Source organism: Scylla paramamosain, chromosome 26 (assembly GCF_035594125.1).
Source record: "Scylla paramamosain isolate STU-SP2022 chromosome 26, ASM3559412v1, whole genome shotgun sequence".
In the NCBI taxonomy this organism is placed as follows: Eukaryota; Metazoa; Arthropoda; class Malacostraca; order Decapoda; family Portunidae; genus Scylla; species Scylla paramamosain.
The window spans coordinates 19,243,213-19,266,590 of record NC_087176.1 but is presented as its reverse complement, the minus strand read 5'-3'; the positions used below and the strand labels follow the sequence as shown (position 1 = coordinate 19,266,590).

At 37.5% G+C, this 23,378-nt stretch overlaps 1 long non-coding RNA gene across 1 annotated transcript in view; it reads right to left on the bottom strand.

Annotated features, from left to right (window-relative positions):
- The window catches only part of LOC135113930 (uncharacterized), a 24,922-nt gene extending 3,060 nt beyond the window's left edge, over positions 1-21,862 (bottom strand). The window contains exons 1-2 of the long non-coding RNA XR_010275128.1: positions 21,722-21,862; positions 6,229-6,266 (exon numbers count right to left, since the gene is read on the bottom strand). This is a non-coding gene — a long non-coding RNA (uncharacterized LOC135113930). The remainder of the gene's footprint in view (positions 1-6,228; positions 6,267-21,721) is intronic.
- Between the last annotated feature and the right edge of the window lie 1,516 nt (positions 21,863-23,378).

Genomic DNA, 23,378 nt, shown 5'->3' with positions numbered 1-23,378 from the left:
TCCTTGCATCCCTCACTACGGCATTTTCTCACCAACACACTCACTCTTTTTTCGGGTATGCCTGTAACACGGCCTATTTAACAATTTGTTTTCCCGATCTTATGCAACTCAATGACACGAACTATGTCAAATGGGCTCGTATGTTTGCCACACATTATGCAACGATGAGGAACAACGACGGTTTCAAGTATACACAGCCGTAAATTTTTGATCATCAGTCAGTAAATCACTTCGTTATCTGATATCAAGACAGTTTAGTCAAACACTGGAACCATTAAATCAGCTGTCAGTGTGTGAGGGTGTGAGCTAAGTTGCCATGTATTCATTTTCTCCTGGCGTGTTTTTCAAACTGAAACAAATAGATAACCGTTTTCTACTATATATATATATATATATATATATATATATATATATATATATATATATATATATATATATATATATATATATATATATATATATATATATATATATATATATATATATATATATATATATATATATATATATATATATATATATATATATATATATATATATATATATATATATATATATATATATATATATATATATATATATATATATATATATATATATATATATATATATATATATATATATATATATATATATATATATATATATATATATATATATATATATATATATATATATATATATATATATATATATATATATATATATATATATATATATATATATAGTTATATAAATATAACTATTTTAATTATTACATGTATTATTATTCATCATGTATTTATTTATTTATTTATTTGTTTGCTTACGAGACGCTTCTTCTTTTTTTTTTGTTTGTGGGTCTCTGTTGGTGTCTTCCCCTGCGCAACTACTCAGTCACAGCCTGGCCCCACCTCCCACTCCCTCCCCGCGGACCAGTTGGCTCTCTACGCCTCAGTACCATTATTAACCGTACAGTGTTTAGTAGGTACAAGTATTTATACTATTTCGGTTTTGAATCATATTACGGCCTTCAATTTTGTTTATATATATAAGACTTGTCACTAACAGTAACAAAGAATATTTTGACAAGTCAGGAGTGAATATTTTCATACACATAGGCCTACCTATCTTTTGGGCTCGGAGTTGGGTACACGGGGCGGGCTGCTGTGTTTCCCCAGAATTCATCACATAAAAAAAAAAAGTAAGTTATTTCTCAAATCCATAATTAGAAAGAAAAAAAAAGAAAGAAACGAGAATTCAGAGTAATCGGTAAAAATCCAAAGTATGTTCTATTTTTTAGAGAACTGAGGGTGTAGTAGCCACGACCTACAGACGTGGGGTGCTGCCAGATGCACATCCAGTCATTTTCTTGAACATGCAATTCTTGTATATTTATAAGTTTTTATAATATACTTATTTGTTACACACAATATAGTGTTGTGGAAGGTGTATGTAAAGGTGAGAATAAAAGCCTTAACAAACATAAAAATAAAATTTCGGATCCCTTGTTTGGTATCGTTAGCTCTGAAGAGGGAATTTCCATTCATAGCATGGGAATAATAAACATATGAAACTTTTTTTTTTCTCTCTCTCTCTCTCTCTCTCTCTCTCTCTCTCTCTCTCTCTCTCATTATATGGGGTAAAAAAAAAATGCAACCTGACAAAACCTTTATCTCTGACAAGGCACATCATTTTCTATTATATGGGATAATATATATATATATATATATATATATATATATATATATATATATATATATATATATATATATATATATATATATATATATATATATATATATATATATGAATATATATATATATATATATATATATATATATATATATATATATATATATATATATATATATATATATATATATATATATATATATATATATATATATATATATATATATATATATATATATATATATATATATATATATATATATATATATATTCATATATATATATATATATATATATATATATATATATATATATATATATATATATATATATATATATATATATATATATATATATATATATATATATATATATATATATATATATATGAATATATATATACATATATATATATATATATATATATATATATATATATATATATATATATATATATATATATATATATATATATATATATAAATATATATATATATATATATATATACTCGTATATATATATATATATATATATATATATATATATATATATATATATATATATATATATATATATATATATATATATATATATATATATATATATATATATATATATATACGAGTATATATATATATATATATATATATATATATATATATATATATATATATATATATATATATATATATATATATATATATATATATATATATATATATATATATATATATACACCAGCCGTTCTATTTGTGTTTTCGTTCACTCCTGGAAACATCTGAACAATACTACACCCAAGAACAAGTTAGGAGGAGAGGGTGAGAAAAACTGATGGAGACGACTCTGAATTTCTAACTTCATATAAGCTGTTTTAGTTAGAGATGAGATGTGAAATTGTAGGAGAGGGTGAGAAAAACTGGTGGAGACAACTCTGAATATCTAACTTCATATAGGTAGTTAGAGATGAGATGCGAGATTTCCAGCTTAGATTATTAGTGAAAGACAGACAGAGGAAGTTCAATGTAGAAGCAGGAGACCGTTGTGTCAATGAAAAAAAACGAAAAAGGGGGATAGTTATCTGGAAGGTTTTGTTAAGTTAACAGATGAAGGAATTGAATTTTGAGGCATTGCTTTATCCCAAACAGAAATTTTAAAAAGATTAGAAGTATGGTGTTGTGTGGCTTCTCTACGTTAGCTGTGTTTAGTTTCTAAAGGGTTGGACGTCTATGAAGAGACGTGAAGAAAAGAAGATGATATTACATAGAAGGTAAGAAGGTAGGAAGATAGTTTGGAAATTAAAGATTGTGCCATATTCTGTTAAAACCTTTTGATATATCTAAGACAACAACGAAAGTTTCACAAAATCTTTAAAATTGCATAAGGACGACTCAGTAAGGATAGCCAATAGAGCGGCCATGACTGAACTCATACTGGCGATCACATGTATGGTCATGAAATGATAGAAGTTTAAGAATTTTCCTATTCAGGATATATATTAAAAACATCAGAGGGGTAGGAAATTAAATCAATAGGGCAGTAGTTTAAGAGATTGGAACAGAAACTTTTTTCACACTCTATTCTCGAACATTAAAGACAAAAGCCTCTCTTGGGTAGAGCATGTCAAAGGATCAACACTGCTTTCACGGGTGTATTTCTGTGAGTGTTGTATGAAGTGAACATGGGTGTCCCCATTTGTTTCAGGCACCACGTGATCACTTCCTTGTTAATGGGGAACAAGGGAGCGTGACGCAATGAGGAATGTACACTTCCATTGCCAACCACCATCACATTTGTTATGCGTTCAGCATACAGAGACGAGTCTCTGATACGGAAGCAGTAATCATTCCAAAGAAAATCAGAATAGTATCTCTTCAATTCCCCTAATTAGCAGGAATAAAACGCTAGAGGTACCTCCACTTTTGGGAATTCTGAGGAGGGAGTAGAACAAATAACAAAGTTGTGGTTGTGGTAGGAGTCCAACAGGAAAGACAGTGATGACATACGCAAAAGGATTAGAAGTTAGGAAAAGATCAAGATTGTTGGGTGTATCTCCATCACGGTCAGGAATACGATTAGAGTTTTGCAATACTTGCTCTAGATCATGGAGGATAGTAAAGTTGAATACTAGTTCAACAGGATGGTCAGTGAAGGATAAGGAATAGCAAAGCTATTGGTGAACAATGAAGTCTCCAAGAATGGAAATTTCCGTAAAAGGTAAGAATCAGAATGTGGTCCAATTTGAAAGTCAAATAGTAAACAAAAAAAAAAGTTATAGCTAGAGGAGTTAGTACAGAGCTATACAACACAGAAAAATTTGATTTTAGAGTGAATAGTCGTAGGTGGATGGTAGAAACTTTGGAAGACTCAAGCGTGTGGGTACGAGAGCAAATTGGGTTGTTATGACAAAGAAACTAAGAGGGAACAGAGAAGTAATTACTGTCAGGCCTCAGACACCTGCGTTTCGGTGAGGAAAAGAAGTTGAGGTTTACTAGAGGAGAAATGGTGTTCCAAATCTAAATCTAGATCTAAAGGCACGAATATTGCAGAATTTAATGAAGTAAAAGTTAAGAGGGTGTCAAGGGATTTACGAATGATACCAGAAGAAAAGCAGTCCGACCTGAAGACATTTGTGGTCCCCTCTAGAGATGTGGACTCCGAGACTTGTGTAGGAATCATCATATTGAATTTTTATTTATTTTTTTATTTATTTATTTTATTTATTTATTCTTTTTTATTGTGTAGCAGGGACACTGGCCAAGGACAACAAAAATACAATTAAAAAAAAAAAAAGCCCACAGAGATGCCAGTCCCAGGAAAGGGTCCAAAGCGGTAGTCAAAAAATTGAAGGATAAATTAGTGTCTTCAAACCTCTCTCTTGAAGGAATTCAAGTTACAAGAAGGTGGAAATACAGAAGCAGGGAGGAAGTTCCAGAGTTCACCAGAGAAAGGGATGAATGATTGAGAATACTGGTTAACTCTTGCATTAGAGAGGTGGACAGAATAGGGGTGAGAGAAAAAAGAAAAGCTTGTGCAGCGAGGCCGCGGGAGGAGGGGAAGCAAGATGAGAAGAGCAGTTAGCATGAAAATAGAGATGAAACACTGCGGCGATGAGAGAGAGGCTGAAGACAGTCAGTTAGAGGAGAGGAGTTGATGAGACGAAAAGCTTTTGATTTCACCCTGTCTAGAAGAGCAGTATGAGTGGAAGCCCCCCAGACATGTAAAGCATACTCTATACATGGACGGATGAGGCCCTTGTACAGAGTTAGCAGCTGGGGGGGTGAGAAAAACTGGCGGAGACGTCTCAGAACGCTTAACTTCATAGAAGCTGTTTTAGCTAGAGATGAGATGTGAAGTTTCCAATTCAGAATATAAGTAAAGGACAGACCGAGGATGTTCAGTGTAGAGGAGAGGGACAGTTGAATATCACTGAAGAAGAGGGGATAGTTGTCTAGAAGGTTGTGTCGAGATGATAGATGGAGGAATTGAGTTTTTGAGGCATTGAACAATACCAAGTTTGCTCTGCTCCAATCAAAAATTTTAGAAAGATCAAAAGTCAGGCGTTCTCTGGCTTCCCTGCGTGAAATGTTTACTTCCTGAAGGGATGGACGTCTATGAAAAGACGTGGAAAAGTGCAGGGTGGTATCATCAGCGTAGGAGGGGATAGGACAAGAAGTTTGGTTTAGAAGGTCATTGATGAATAATAAGAAGAGAGTGGGTGACATGACAGAACCCTGAGGAACACAACCGTTAATAGATTTAGGAGAAGAACAGTGACTGTCTACCACAGGAGCAATAGAACGGTCAGAAAGGAAACTTGAGATGAAGTTACAGAGAGAAGGATGAAGGCCATAGGACGGTAGTTTGGAAGTCAAAGCTTTGTGCCAGACTATACGAAAACTTTTGATATTTTGAATGATGGGTGTGTATTATAATACATGCATGTAGAGTTGTGTGAAGAAAAAGAGTTGTCTTTTTCTATTGAGAGAGCAGGCTGTGACTGCCCACTTGTATTAAGACACAAAGGAAACGTTCACTGAGGTCAGAGTTGGGTCATTGATAAGTTCACAGCACCCCTCGATCCAATACAAAACCAGTTTAGTGCTGGGAGCAACTATTGTTTTGACAGGTGCCTACTGCCTCCCTCTGTGTTTTTTTCTTTTTTTGCGTTTGGTTGTTCTTTTTGTTGTTTTTTATGTCGTTTTAGTTTAGTTTAATTTAGTTTAGTTGTTTGTTGTTATTCCGTGTTATTTTTGTTGTTGTTGTTGTTGTTGTTGTTGTTGTTGTTGTTGTTGTTGTTGTCGTCGTCGGCGTTGCTGTTGTTTTTATCGGTGTTCTTGTTGTTGTTGTTGTTGTTGTTGTCGTAGTTTTTGTTGTTATTGTTGTTGTTGTTGTTGTTGTCGTTGTTGTTATTGTTTAAAGTTGTGGTTGTTTTTTTTTATTTTAGTGTTGTTCGATGTTGTTCTTGTTGTTTCGTATTTTTGTTGTTTGATGGTGTCGCTCTTATATAATGTTTGTTCAGTGTAAGACAACCACAAGAGTAGCTGCAACTCACGGTGCAACGGTGCTTGCACGTCCCGACTCGACCACAACCTGCGAGAAAAGGAACAATTGCAATTTGGGTTAGGGCTTATGATTTATTTATTTAAAAAAAAAAAATTAAGAAAGTGGTGCAACATCTCTGTGAAAATTTCCACTCGCATCACCGATAATATCAATGTATTATGTGCTGTGACTTGCATGTAAGTTGTAGAGCTATAATAAAGGGTAATTAGTGTTAACATAATACAAACAAAGTTTTAGTTACTACTATAAATAATCTGGGAAGATGAGTGCGTATATAGGTAGCTATTGTTTTGAGAGCGAACCTGCCTGTCTCGAGGAGAGGCCCTGCACGCAGGAAAGTCCCCGCACACTGCGCATTTGAGAGCCAGTCTCGCCTCGTGATTGGTGCAAGAAGTCTCGCCTCATGAATGGCTGCCACCTTCTCATCAGCTAACTTAACGTAACCTAATGTAACCTAATTAAGCTAACCTTACCTAACATAACCAAATCTAACCTAATAATCAAACCTAACCTGACTAACTTAAACCTAACCTTACCTAACCTAGCTGAAATAATGTTTTATAATAAACAAGAGACGATATCCAGTAATTTGGTACAAGGTAGTTAGGTTAAACGGTAGTTACGTTAAGTTAGGTTAGGTTAGGTCAGGTTACATTAGTTAGGTTCGGGTTAGATTAGATGATAAGAAGATGGCAGATAATTACATGGCGAGACTGCACGCATATGCGCAGAGAGTGCGAGGACTTTCCTGAGTGCAGGCCCTCCCCCTCGAGTAGCAGTCACCAGCCGACAGCCTTTCAAGTCAGTTCTCCGCCACCTTACAGCTTGCACTTGTTAAATTCTTTAAGTTAATGAGAATTTAGAGGCTCGGAACTTGGATGACCAAACAGAAAGTTGTCTTTGCTACGAAAACACGACCAGACACTAGCTTGGAGCGCGCAGTGACACCAACTCACCAGTGACCCCAGCCATCACAACTTCCCGCTATCCACGTGTACCACAGCAAAGTTATCAGTTATTTAAAATTATATTTTGCGATGCTTTCTGTAACTATGTGTTAGCTGAGAGAACAAAAGGATTAGTGTTAAGGTCAAAAACTTCCCACAATTAATTTTGGTACTCCGAGTGAGGAAGACGGCTTCTTGTAGCTACCGAAAGTTATAGAAGCTTCATAACAGATGTTTCGTATGGCATTAGTTGGTCACAGGAACACTCACAGAGCAATTCTGCAAATTCACGGGTGTGAAATAAGGACTTTTCAGTGACGTGAAACCTTTGACCACGATCGAAGATTAAAATAGGTGTTAAAATAGCTTCACGAATTATCCATATTGTATCCGGTTATCAATGAGATAAACCGGTAAAACGGACCTTAGTGACATAACGAAACACATTAAAGGCATAATTAGAGAAATACAAAACCACTATTCTTCTGAGGTTGTTATAGTGCAAATAGAACCTAAAATATAATGGCATCTGGCAAGGAAGGTAGGAGACACGTGTGCTGCCATCTCAGATAATTCGTAGATAGGAAAATGTGGGATGAAGTCATAAAGGCGTATTATACAGACCACTAATCTAAAGCCCAGCCTGAAACATCTCAAACATATGTTGAGGTCAGTAGAACTGGAGGTGTAAACTACCACAATATACAACAGGTGGGCAAGCAGGTGTCTGTTCAAATAACCAGTAAATAAGAACAACTTAAAATTAGATCTACAAACATGTCTATTAAAATCTTAAAGAAATCCTTCGCAACAAAACAAGGTTGGTTGACAAGAACTACCAAGTAAAGCAATGAGCTAACAGGCAGTGAAAAATTAACCCAGGCAAATTACAGAGAGGAGAGTAGAAAAATCAATAAAGAAAAAAAAAATAGTTGTCAGGGTACATTCAACCAGTTAGAAGGTAAACTGTGAGCTGATGAAGATTCTGAAGCTATGAACAATTCAATTCAGACTATGAATAACAAGAAGTAAATTATGGGGAGCGTTAACTATGTTTGAAGATGAATTATAAGTATTACGAAGTAATTCAACTAATAACACCCCTCCCAATTCCGCAATGAAAGCCCAGCTTTACATAACACTGCCATCCATAACTTTACCAGTATTTACAAGGAATATCACTGAGTGACCATCATTCTGCAATATATAGAAGGGATTAATCTATCAAAGACAAGACATTGCACAAATAAGTAAATTCTCCTATCTGTTAAGGCAACTAAAAGATATTGCCTACCTAATAATTTATAAATTCGTTATTACAGAAGAAAATTATGATATTGCCATCAGGTTGCTCAGAGAGAATTATAATGAAAAGGAGCTAATAAGCACTAGATTCATTTAAAAACTCCTAGATTTAACATTTCTTAACCATAACTATAAGGATTTACAACTTTTCAGGTTCAATTAGAATCCCTGAAGTCAATAATATTGAGGATGCAGCTTGATAAGCCTTATAATAGAAAGGAAGCTAAGAAAACACTAGAAATGTTGTATTTACCTAAAAAGCCAATTCAGCTTCAAGGAAATTGATGAATCATTGCTGAAAATTTACAGAAACATGAGCAATGAAGAGACATTGAAACCAAATAAAATAGATCCTAATGAAACTTACCATGAACAGGTGAACAAGATCCAACCCTATAAAATGAAAGGAAGCGAATCCAAACCTAACTATTGCCCAGCAAATGAAGCCAAGCCAGGTTATGGGGACCCAGAAACAATAGGTAACTTCTCCACCACTGTAAATAAGAGGGCAGAGGTACCACCCCATGCTAACTATAATAACAAGACAGGAGCGAGACCTAAAACGCCAACACTAAGGAAATGTTCGTTTTGTTCTGAACAACACAATACACTGCTACAATTTTCTATAACACACCTCATGTCACTGAATATCTACCTGAATATCTATTATCTGAATACTACTTCAAAATTAAAAGGAGTTTAAGTTTTACATTCTAATCCTCTAAAAAAGCTTAGTTAATGTAGAATATGTTTATTTTTTTTTCAGTAAAAACTATTTTTTTCGGGGGGGAACATCACAATTCTCTAAAAAGCTAAATTAATGTAGTTTTTTTTTTTTTTTGTGATAACTGCATTTTTTTCAAACAGCACAATATTTGGCTGAGTTTCCTCCCTGCGCTGTAAAGTTTTTTTTATTATTATTATTATCATTATTATTATTTTCTTTTTAACCCCTCAGCCAGGTCGCACTGTCAGAGCGGCTGTGTCACTCCATTGGTCACTTCCATCCGCGACACGTGCGTGAGAGAGAGAGAGAGAGAGAGAGAGAGAGAGAGAGAGAGAGAGAGAGAGAGAGAGAGAGAGAGAGAGAGAGAGAGAGAGATTATCTAATCCGATAATTTGCTCAGCGCAAGGTTTGGCAACGCCACAGGCCGGGAAATCCCCGTAAAGGACAACGCCTAAATGCTTTGGATAAAATGATCAGACCATAGTGGAGCTAGAAGTGTGCACATTATGCTTCAATGAATCACACCAAATAAAAAAAAAAAGAAGAAAAAAAAAAGTAAGAGAAACCTGCATATGTTCCCTATATGTAAGAAAGGAGTGCATCATGTTACTCTATGTAAGGTAATATGATATGAAATTAAAATAACCCTTTCACATAATGAAACCAACAATAAGCATCCTGTCTCCTGCAGCAGTTTTTATAGCAGAATTAGATATTAGAAGTCAAAGATGGAGGTCAAGATTCTGTTCCACACAGGATCACAGAAAAACTCTGTAAGTAAAGATAAAAGTAACAACTTTAAACCTACCAATAAAAAGACAAGATCATTTAAAAATTTTGGGTTTCCTAACCAATAAACATATCCAAACTTATGTATCAATCAATCAATCAATCAATCAATATATATATATATATATATATATATATATATATATATATATATATATATATATATATATATATATATATATATATATATATATATATATATATATATATATATGAAGAGGCAGTAGGTACCTGCCGAAACGAAAATTACTCCCAGTGAGGTTTAAACACTGAAACAGGGGGTGCTGTGAACTTATTATTAAACACAGATATGACCTTACTAAACGTTTCCTTGTGTGTCTCACAATACATAAGGGTAGTCACAACCTGCCCTCTAAAGAAAACTCTCTTCCTTCACATAAAATTACAAGCACCTAGTTACACACACACCCTTCACTCAAAATTCAAAATTATCATGGCGACTCCTACGCCAGCTTCGAAGTTCTTTCTGGGAGGGGACCACAAATGTCCCTTGGTCAGATTGCTCTTCTGATATCGACCCTAAGTGTCTTGACACCCACCTCTACTTTTTCTTCATTAACTACTACAGCATTCGCGTTCTTAGATTTAATTTTCAATCTGTAGAACACCACCTCTCCTCTACTAAACTTTGCACTACACACCTGCTGAAACGATAATTACTCCCAGTGAGGTCTTAAGTACTGTTAAGGGGGTGCTGTGAACTTATCATTAAACCCAGCTGTGACTTCACTGAACGTTTCCCTTTGTGTCTCACAACACAAGGGGGCAGTCACAACCTGCCTTCTAAAGACAACTCTTTTCTTCCACACAAAACTACAAGCACCTAATAACACACACACCATTCACTCAAACATTTCAAAATTATCATGGCGACTCCTACACCTCCCTCGGAATCCCCACCTGGGGAGGGGACCATAAATGTCCCCAGGTCGGATTGCCTTTCTGTCGAGGACCCTAAGTATCTTGATACTCCCCCTCAACTTTTTCTTCGTTAACTTCTGCAACATTCATGGTCTAAGATCTAATTTTCAATATGTAGAACACCACCTCTCCTCTTCTAAACCTCATCTTCTTTTCCTCACTGAAACTCAGGTGTCTGAAGCAACTGAAAGTAGCCCCTTTTCTGTTCCCTCCTACTTTCTCTATCCTCATTTTCGATCCAAAGCTGGATGCTGCGTTTATGTGCGCAATGACAACCTTCTCCCGTGCCCCCGTTCTTGAATATTCCCAGTTTTCCACCATTTGGCTAGGACTACAGAGTCACTCTCAAACTAAATTTATCTGTGCTGTATACCTCTCACCTAACTCCTCTGACTATAAGAAAATCTTTGACTACTTAACTTCCAAAGTGGAGCATATTTCTGACCGTCTTCTCTTTTACAAAGGTCTCCATTCTTGGAGACTTCAATGTTCACCACCAGCTTTGGCTTTCCTTTCCCTTCACTGACCATCCTGGTGAACTAGCCTTCAACTTTGCTATCCTTCACAACCTAGAGCAATTGGTGCAACATTTCGTATTTCTGACCGTATTGGAGATACGCCCAACATTCTTGACCTTTTCCCGACCTCTAATCCTTCTGCTTATGCTGTCACCCTTTCTTCTCCGTTGAGCTCCTCCGATCACAATCTCATATCTGTATCTTGTCCTATCACTCCAATTCCTCCTCAGGATCCCCTTAAGCGAAGGTGCCTCTGGCGTTTTGCCTCTGCTAGTTGGGGGGACCTGAGGAGGTATTTTGCTGATTTTCCTTGGAATGACTACTGCTTCCGTGTCAGAGACCCGTCTTTGTGTGCTGAGCGCATAACAGAGGTGATAGTGTCTGGCATGGAGGCGTACATTCCTCACTCTTTTTCTCGTCCTAAACCTTCTAAACCTTGGTTCAACACAGCTTGTTCTCGTGCTATACATGATAGAGAGGTGGCCCACAAAAGGTACTTAAGCCTTCCATCACCAGAATCTCATGCACTTTATATTTCTGCCCGGAACCATGCCAAGCAACAAGCCAAAAACAGAAAGTGTCAAAATCTTTCAAGATCTAACTCCCCTTGTGACTTCTGGCATCTATCCAAAAATATCTCCAATAACTTTGCTTCTTCTTCTTTCCCTCCTTTATTTCAAACAGATGTCACCACTGCTATCACATCTATTTCTAAAGTTGAACTCCTCGCTCAAACCTTTGATAAAAACTCTACCTTTGAAAATTCTGGGTTTGGTCCTCCTTCTCCTCCACCCTCTGACTACTTCATGCCACCTATTAAAATTCTTCGCAATGATGTTTTCCATGCCCTTGTTGGCCTAAACCCTCGGAAGGGTTATGGACCTGATGGGGTCTCTTCTATTGTTCTCCGAAACTGTGCATCCATGCTTGCATCTTGCCTAGCCAAACTCTTTCACCTCTGTCTGTCAACATCTACCTTTCCTTTTTGCTGGAAGTTTGCCTACATTCAGCCTGTTCTTAAAAAGGGTGACCGTTCTAATCCATCAAACTACCGTCCTATTGCTTTAATTTCCTTCCTATCTAAAGTTTTTGAATCTATCCTCAACAGGAATATTCTTAAACATCTATCACTTCACAACCTTCTATCTGATTGCCAGTATGGGTTCCGTCAAGGCCGCTCTAATGGTGATCTTCTGGCTTTTCTTACTGAGTCTTGGTCATTCTCTTTTAGAGATTTTGGTGAAACTTTTCCTGTTGCCTTGGACATATCAAAAGGTCTCGATAGAGTCTGGCACAAAGCTTTGATTTCCAAACTACCCTCCTACGGTTTCTATCCTTCTCTCTGTAACTTCATCTTAAGTTCCCTTTCTGACCGTTCTATTGCTACTCTGGTAGACGGTCACTGTACTTCCTCAAGGTTCTGTCCTGTCACCCACTCTCTTCTTATTATTCATCAATGATCTTCTAAACAAAACTTCTTATCCTATCCACTCCTATGCTGATGATACCACCCTGTATTTTTCCACGTCTTTTCATAGACGTCCAACCTTCTAGGAGGTAAGGATTTCACGCAGGGAAGCCACAGAACGCTTGACTTATGATCTTTTTAAAATTTTTGATTGTGGCAGAGCAAACTTGGTATTGTTCAATGCCTCAAAAACTCAATTCCTCCATCTATCAACTCGACACAACCTTCCAGACAAGTATCCCGTCTTCTTCAATGACACTCTACTGTCCCCCTCTTCTACACTGAACATCCTCGGTCTTTCCTTTACTTATAATCTGAACTAGAAACTTCACATCTAATCTCTAGCTAAAACAGCCTCTATGAAGTTAAGCGTTCTGAAACTTTTCCGCCAGTTTTTCTCACCTCTGCAGCTGCTAACTCTGTACAAGGGCCTTATCCGTTCATGTATGGAGTATGATTCACATGTCCTGTTGGGGGGATTCCATTCATACAGCTCTTCTAGACAGGGTGGATCCAAAAGCTTTTCGTTTCATCAACTCCTCTCCTCTAACTGACTGTCTTTAGCCTCTCTCTCACCGCCGTAATGTTGCATCTGTAGCCGTCTTTTACCGCTATTTTCATGCTAACTGCTCTTCTGATCATGCTAACTGCATGCCTCCCCTCCTCCCGCGGTCTCGCTACACAAGATTTTCTTCTTTCTCTCTCCCTTATTCTGTCCACCTCTCTAACGAAAGAGTTACCGGTATTCTCAATCATTCATCTCTTTCTCTGGTAAACTCTGGAACTCCCTGCCTTCTTCTCTATTTCCACCTTCCTATGACTAGAATTCCTTCAAGAGGAAGGTTTCAAGACACTTATCCATCAGTTTTTGATTACTGCCTTGACCCTTTTATGGGACTGGCATTTCAGTGGGCATTTTTCCTTATTGGATTTTTGTTGCCCTTGGCCAGTGTCCCTCCTACATAAAAAAAAAAATAAATAATAATAATAATAATTAAATAAACAGCACGAATTCCTTATAGATATCTATAAGGCACTAGGTGAATGATCCAAAGGTAAAATTAAGCTAATAAAAAATCTTAGGCTATACATGGATGAAGAGCAAATCATAAGGTGCGGAGTTAGAACTACAATATGGAACAAAGCAACCTATCCGCTTACCAAAGGAGAGTTACCTCACCAAATTAATCAGAATGGAAGCTCATAGAATAACATTGCATGGAAGGATTGGAGAAACACTATCTCAAGTTAGGAAAACTTGAAATACTTCAAGTACTAAAAACTTAACTGAAGGAGTGGAACATATGCTGACGTTATGAGGCCAGAACCCCCAAATCTACCTTCGGAAAAAGTAACCGTAGGTAGACCCTTCGAAGTAACGGGAGCAGAATACACGAGCGCTCTGATAATAGCAGATGAGAGTGACGTTCCAAAAAAAGCTTTATATATATGTTCATTCACCTGTGCCAGGACAAGATATATTTATCTAGAAGTTACTTAAATTTTTTTTTTCTATGTGGGAGGGACACTACCCAAGGGCAACAGAAATCCAGTAACAGAAAATGACCACTAAAATGCCCGTCCTAACAGGGTCCAAAGCGTTAGTAAGAAATTGAAGGATGTGTCTTGAAACCTCCCTCTTTAAGGAGTTCAAGTCATGGGATGGTGGAAATACAGAAGACAGGGAATTTCAGAGATTAACAAAGGTAAAAAAGTATGAATGACTGAAAACACTCGTTAACTCTTGCATTAGAGAGATGGACAGAATAGGAATGAGAGAAAGAAGAAAGTATTATGCAGTGATGTTGCGGGAGGAGAGCAGGCATGCCGTTAGAGAGATCAGAAGAACAGTTAGGATAAAAATAGCGATAGAAGATACCAAGAGATGCAACATCGCGGCGCTGAAAAAGAGGCTAAAGATAGTCAGTTAGAGGAGAGGAGTTGATGAAACAAAACCCTTTTCATTCCACTCTAGAAGAACGGTATGAGTGGAACTCCCACACACGTGAAGAATACTCCATACATGGAAAGATAAGGCCCTTGTACAGAGTTAGCAGCTGGGAGTGGGGGGTTGAAAAAAAAACTGGTGGAGACGTCTCAGAACACCTAACTCTATAGAAGCTGTTTCACCTAGAGATGAGATGTGAAGTTTCCAGTTTAGATTTTAAGAAAATGACAGGCCGAGAATGTTCAGTGTAGAAGAGCGGGACAGTTGACTGTCATTGAAAAAGAGGGAATTGTTGTCTGGAAGATTGTGTTGAGTTGATAGGTGGAGCAATTTAGTTTTTGAGGCATTGAACAATTCCAGCTTTACTCTGGCCCAGTCAGAAATTTTAGAGAGATCAGAAGTCAGGCGTTCTGTGGGTTCCCTGCGTGAACTGTTTACTTCCTGGAAGATTGGACGTCTACGAAAAGATGTGGAAAAGTGCAGGGTGGTATCATCAGCATAGGAGTGGATGGGACGAATAAAAGGAGGAGAGTGGGTGACAGGAGAAACACTGGGAAACACCATTGTTAATAGGTTTAGGAGGAAAAAACTGAGCCTCTACCACGGCACGAATAGGACGGTTATAGAGAAAACGATATAAGCCATTGGAGGGAAATTTGGAAATCAAAGTTTTGTGCCAGACTCTATCAAAAGCTTCTCATATGTCTAAAACACCAACAAAAGTTTCACCAAGATCTCTAAAAGAGACCAAAACTCAGTGAGGAAAGTCAGATCATCGGTACAGCGACCTTTGAAGGAACCCCATACTGGCGATCAGATAGAAGGTTGTGAAGTCAGTCATATGATTAAGAATCTTCCTGTTGAAGATAGATTCAAAAACTTTAGATAGGCAGGAAAATAAAGGAATAAGACAGTAGTTTGAAGGATTAGAACGGTCACCTTTTTTTAGGAACAGGCTGAATGTAAGCAAACTTTCATCAAGAAGAAAAGGTAGATGTTGATAGACAGAACTGAAAGAGTTTGAGTAGGCAAGGTGCAAGCACGGAGGCGCAAATTCTAAGAACAGTAGGAGAGACCCTATCAGATTAATAAACTTCCGAGACCCTCGGAAGGTATTGTTCATTGTCTCAAAACCTCAATTACTCCATTTATCAATTCGACGCAACATTCCAGAAAACTATCCACTCTTTTTTAATGCCTTTCAACTGTATCCCTCTTCTACACTGAATATCCTCTGTCTGTCCTTTACTTATAAACTTTACTTATAAACACAAGCCTTTCTTTTTTCTCTCAACCTTATTGTGTCCACCTCTAATGCAAGAGCTAAGCAGTATTCTCAGTCATTCATCTCTGTCTGTGGTAAACTCTGGAACTCCCTGCCTGCTTCTGTATTTCCTTCCTATGACTTGAAATCTTTCAAGAGGGAGGTTTCAAGACCTGTATTTTTGACTAAGGCTTTCGCCTCTATATGGGGACTGGCACCTCAGTGTGCCTTTTTTTTTTTTTTTGACCTTGGTCGGTGCCCCTCCTACATAAAAAAAAAAAAAATACAGAATATAGGTCCCAGTTTCTTTGCCGGAAAGTTATCAACAAAACAAATTGTTATATAGGTGGGAGAAATACTGATCTGATGAGTATCTTGTCAGTCTTTGCGAGAAATTCTATGGCGCTGAACCAGATGAAAAAATAGTTTCCCTTAAGGAAGGTGAAATGGTCTCGTTAAAAATGGAGCAGAGTCGTTTCACTTGCCCTTTAGCTAGGATACTGAGATTGTATCCTGGTAAAAATTCTTGTAAAGGGACAAAGAACTCCTAGAACTATCATCAACATAATTCCATTAGAGTACTCTCCTGAGTCTGTCCCAATCAACCGTATTGAGGTCCGCAAATCCGGAGGGTTGCCTCCGGTTGAGGAGAATACAGACACTCAAGTGCAGACCAGGCCAGTATTCCACTCGCATCACGCATAACATCTATGTAATATTGGTTTGTGCTAAGATTTGTATATATATTGTCAAGGTATACTAAAGGGTAGTTAAGATTAATATAGTACAAACTGAGTATAAGTTATTACTATAGATAAATTGGGAAGTAGATATGTAGGGATGTAGGTAGCTATTGGTTTGACGTGGCGAGTTGAGAGCCTACAGGAGCGAACCTGCCTGCCTCAAATATCAGTCGCCTGCCACCAGCCTTTCAAGCCAGTTTTGCGCTACACTAGAACTTGCACTTATTAATTCACTAAGTTAATAAGAACTTAGAAGCTTGGAACTTGGATTACCACAAAGAAAGCTGTCTTCGCTACGAAAACACGACCAACCACTGGGTTGGAACGCCCAGTGATATCAACTCACCACCGACATTGGCTGTCACAGCTCCCCACTTGCCCCGTGTACTACAGCTAAGTTACCTGTTATTTCTAATTATATTTTGAGATGCTTTCTGTGATTGTGTGTTAGCTGAGAATGGTGAATGTTAAGATTGAAAAGCTCCCACAATCGCGTTCATTTAGTAGGAGGAGGCAGTAGACACCTGCCGAAACGATAATTACTCCCAGTGAGGTCTAAAGCACTGTTCAGGGGGTGCTGTGAACTTATCATTAAACCCAGCTGTGACCTCACTGAACGTTTCCCTTTGTGTCTCACAACACAAGGGGGTAGTCACAGCCTGCCCTCTAAAGACAACTCTCTTCCTCCACACAAAACTACAAGCACCTAATAACACACACACCCTTCACTCAAAAAAAAAAAATTTTAAAATCATGGCGACTCCTACACCAGCCTCGGAGTCCCCATCTGGGGAGGGGACCATAAATGTCCCCAGGTCGGACTGCCTTTCCGTCGACGACCCTAAGTGTCTTGACACCCCCCTCAACTTTTTCTTCATTAACTTCTGCAACATTCGCGGTCTAAGATCTAATTTTCAATCTGTAGAACACCACCTCTCCTCTTCTAAACCTCATCTTCTTTTCCTCACTGAAACTCAGGTGTCTGAGGCAACTGACAGTAGCCCCTTTTCTGTTCCCTCCTACTTTCTCTATCCTCATTTTCGATCCAAAGCTGGATGCTGCGTTTATGTGCGCAATGACTTAACCTGCTCTCGTGCCCACGCTCTTGAATCTTCCGAGTTTTCCACCATCTGGCTACGACTACAGAGTCATTCTCATACTAAATTTATCTGTGCTGTATACCTCTCTCCTAACTCCTCTGACTATAAGAAATTCTTTGACTACTTAACTTCCAAAGTGGAGCACATTCTGACCCTCTTCCCTTTTGCAGAGATCTCCATTCTTGGAGACTTCAATGTTCACCACCAGCTTTGGCTTTCCTCTCCCTTCACTGACCATCCTGGTGAACTAGCCTACAACTTTGCTATCCTCCATGACCTAGAGCAATTGGTGCAACACCCTACTCGTATTCCTGACCGTCTTGGAGATACGCCCAACATTCTTGACCTTTTCCTGACCTCTAATCCTTCTGCTTATGCTGTCACCCTTTCTTCTCCGTTGGGCTCCTCCGATCACAATCTCATATCTTTATCTTGTCCTATCACTCCAATCCCTCCTCAGGATCCCCCTAAGCGAAGGTGCCTCTGGCGTTTTGCCTCTGCTAGTTGGGGGGACCTGAGGCGGTATTTTGCTGATTTTCCTTGGAATGACTACTGCTTCCGTGTCAGAGACCCATCTTTGTGTGCTGAGCGCATAACAGAGGTGATAGTGTCTGGCATGGAGGCGTACATTCCTCACTCTTTTTCTCGTCCTAAACCTTCTAAACCTTGGTTTAACACAGCTTGTTCTCGTGCTATACATGATAGAGAGGTGGCCCACAAAAGGTACTTAAGCCTTCCTTTACCAGAATCTCATGCACTTTATATTTCTGCCCGGAACCATGCCAAGTCTGTTCTCCAACTAGCCAAAAATTCCTTCATTAACAGAAAATGTCAAAACCTTTCAAGATCTAACTCCCCTCGTGATTTCTGGCATCTAGCCAAAAATATCTCCAATAACTTTGCTTCTTCTTCTTTCCCTCCTCTACTTCAACCAGATGGCACCACTGCTATCACATCTATTTCTAAAGCTGAACTCTTTGCTCAAACCTTTGCTAAAAACTCTACCTTGGACGATTCTGGGCTTGTTCCTCCCTCTCCTCCACCCTCTGACTACTTCATGCCTCGTATTAAAATTCTTCGTAATGATGTTTTCCATGCCCTCGCTGGCCTAAACCCTCAGAAGGCTTATGGACCTGATGGGGTCCCTCCTATTGTTCTCCGAAACTGTGCCTCCGTGCTTGCACCTTGCCTAGTCAAACTCTTTCAGCTCTGTCTGTCAACATCTACCTTTCCTTCTTGCTGGAAGTTTGCCTACATTCAACCTGTTCCTAAAAAGGGTGACCGCTCTAATCCCTCAAACTACCGTCCTATTGCTTTAATTTCCTGCTTATCTAAAGTTTTTGAATCTATCCTCAACAGGAAGATTCTTAAACATCTATCACTTCACAACCTTCTATCTGATCGCCAGTATGGGTTCCGTCAAGGCCGCTCTACTGGTGATCTTCTGGCTTTCCTTACTGAGTCTTGGTCATCCTCTTTTAGAGACTTTGGTGAAACTTTTGCTGTTGCCTTGGACATATCAAAAGCCTTTGATAGAGTCTGGCACAAAGCTTTGATTTCCAAACTACCCTCCTACGGTTTCTATCCTTCTCTCTGTAACTTCATCTCAAGTTTCCTTTCTGACCGTTCTATTGCTGCTGTGGTAGACGGTCACTGTTCTTCTCCTAAATCTATTAACAGTGGTGTTCCTCAGGGTTCTGTCCTGTCACCCACTCTCTTCTTATTATTCATTAATGATCTTCTAAACCAAACTTCTTGTCCTATCCACTCCTATGCTGATGATACCACCCTGCACTTTTCCACGTCTTTTCATAGACGTCCAACCCTTCAGGAGGTAAACATATCACGCAGGGAAGCCACAGAACGCCTGACTTCTGATCTTTCTAAAATTTCTGATTGGGGCAGAGCAAACTTGGTATTGTTCAATGCCTCAAAAACTCAATTCCTCCATCTATCAACTCGACACAATCTTCCAGACAACTATCCCCTCTTCTTCAATGACACTCAACTGTCCCCCTCTTCTACACTGAACATCCTCGGTCTGTCCTTTACTTATAATCTGAACTGGAAACTTCACATCTCATCTCTAGCTAAAACAGCTTCTATGAAGTTAGGTGTTCTGAGACGTCTCCGCCAGTTTTTCTCACCCCCCCAGCTGCTAACTCTGTACAAGGGCCTTATCCGTCCATGTATGGAGTATGCTTCACATGTCTGGGGGGGTTCCACTCATACTGCTGTTCTAGACAGGGTGGAATCAAAAGCTTTTCGTCTCATCAACTCCTCTCCTCTAACTGACTGTCTTCAGCCTCTCTCTCACCGCCGCAATGTTGCATCTCTTGCTGTCTTCTACCGCTATTTTCATGCTAACTGCTCTTCTGATCTTGCTAACTGCATGCCTCCCCTCCTTCCGCGGCCTCGCTGCACAAGACTTTCTTCTTTCTCTCACTCCTATTCTGTCCACCTCTCTAACGCAAGAGTTAACCAGTATTCTCAATCATTCATCCCTTTCTCTGGTAAACTCTGGAACTCCTTGCCTGCTTCTGTATTTCCACCTTCCTATGACTTGAATTCCTTCAAGAGGGAGGTTTCAAGACACTTATCCACCAATTTTTGACCACTGCTTTGACCCTTTTAGGGACTGGCATTTCAGTGGGCATTTTTTTTATTAGATTTTTGTTGCCCTTGGCCAGTATCCTTCCTACATAAAAAAAAAAAAAAAAAAAAAAATTTGGCAACAAACTGAATATCGGAATATATATGTTATGTCGAATACCACTTGTTTGAAATGTGATTTCCTAAATAATCCTGATGAACAAATATGAATTTGGTAGAGATAATTTTTCGCTAATACTAAAAGAAGAAAATGTGAAAAAAATAATAATTAAATAAATAGTGTAACATGGAGAGTACTTTACCCTCCAACAACTTGTGCACGTTTTTCGGACGAAAAACACTCAGCATACTGTTTAAATTTTCCATTGGCAATATTTATCAAGAAACTTAACCTCTTTTCACATCCTGCCCTTGGACGGCCGGAGTTTTGATGATAGAAACTATGGTCTGACCATGCTGAATTGAGCGTTTAGGCGTTGTCATTTCGGAGATTCCCCAGCTTGCGGCAACACTAAACCTTGCAATGAACCAAATATCAGATTAGAGCCTGTGCCGCTGATAACCTCTCTCCCCACACCTCTCTCTCTCTCTCTCTCTCTCTCTCTCTCTCTCTCTCTCTCTCTCTCTCTCTCTCTCTCTCTCTCTCTCTCTCTCTCTTCTCGATGGATACCATACGTTTAGCGAGTCGTCATCCCTAATTCTTATTGTTCATATATGGTATATAGTACTTAAAATATCATGGACAAAGCCGAAAGCATTCGTTTACAAACTCTGCATGACGTAGCAATTTTGGCGATGTGCTCATGAAAATGATCCCATTCATATAATGCTAATTTTAAAAGATAGGGAGAAATTGGTTCACAAATAGAACAGTAATCGACTGGAATAGACTCAGTAATCAGGACAGTGACTAGTCAATATGAAGATTTTAAAATAAGATTTATGGAGTGGGGACGAGAGACGGATACAGCGAGTGGGTGTTACACAGGACTGCCACATGTATCCCTGATGGATTCCTGCAGTTTTCCATATATGTTCTTATGTTTTGATTAGTAGTGACGTTCGTCCACTGCCATGCATGCGACCACGATCACGTACACACACATGCCAATACTTACACACAGCAGCAGCAACAGCAAGACACCAGACGCGATGAACTTCATGTTGGCAGCGCGACGCTCAGGAGCTGAAGAGACGCACGGAGGTAAAGGAAGGGCCGAGTGCTGTCTGGGTGAGAAGCGTAGCGAGTGAGGAGGACAGGCAGTGCTGAGCTTTTTATAGACGGCTACTGGACTACGGGAATGGAGTGGTGGGAGGAGATCTCAAGGCTAAGGAAATCACACAGTGAATGAAGATTGCATAAAAAAAAATAAAAAAAAATTGCCTTTATTACCAAGCCCCAAATTTATTACTATTATTATTATTTTTATTATCATTATAATAATAATAATAATAATAATAATAATAATAATAATAATGATAATAATAATAATAATTATTATTATTATCATTATTATTATTATTATTATTATTATTATTATTATTATTATCATTATTATTATTATTATTATTGTTATACTGCCGCGTGCCTACGCGGGCAGTGGACGAGAGAAGACAGATTTACGTTATGAAAGCACAGCGTTAAGTTACATTTCAAGAGCACGGAGGTATTTAATAGTTACTGCACACTGTATTATTTCAGTTAAACACTCGACAAAGGAACAGCGAGGACATAGTCACCAGACGGCTGGATATACGCAATGGGACTGAATTTACTATAAAAATATTCATCTATATATATATATATATATATATATATATATATATATATATATATATATATATATATATATATATTTTTTTTTTTTACGTCTAGTTTTCCCTAGTCTGTTAGGGCTGAGACGGTTCCTCCTGATGAAGGACTTTTGGATTTGGCATTTGGGAACCGTTACCCCGAGTGGATGCCCTTCCTACCCTCGGACCGTAGCCAGGATTGGAACCCGTGCGCCTGATGACCACTTGGCCCCCAAAGCGCGCGCGGTTCCACTGTACCACGGCGGCTCCCATATATATATATTATATATATATATATATATATATATATATATATATATATATATATATATATATATATATATATATATATATATTTTTTTTTATTTATTACATTGCATATATATATATATATATATATATATATATATATATATATATATATATATATATATATATATATATATATATATATATATATATATATATATATATATATATATATTTTTTTTTTTTTTTATTTATTACATTGCATATATATATATATATATATATATATATATATATATATATATATATATATATATATATATATATATATATATATATATATATATATATATACATTTATTTATTTATTTATATATTTTTATAGTAAATTCAGTCCCATTGCGCATATCCAGCCATCTGGTGACCATATATATATATATATATATATATATATATATATATATATATATATATATATATATATATATATATATATATATATATATATATATATATATATATATATATATATATATATATATTAGTATGCTAAGCAATATATGGACACACAACAAAAGATATAACAAAACAAAATATTTGAGGGATGATAATGATTATAGTGTGTTCTGCAGCGAAGTCACGGAAAGAGACAAGGAATGCAGTTTGCAAGTTGAAAGCGGTAACCACAAAAATAGCAGCAGAAGTTAAAGACGCAACACTGCATGGATGAGT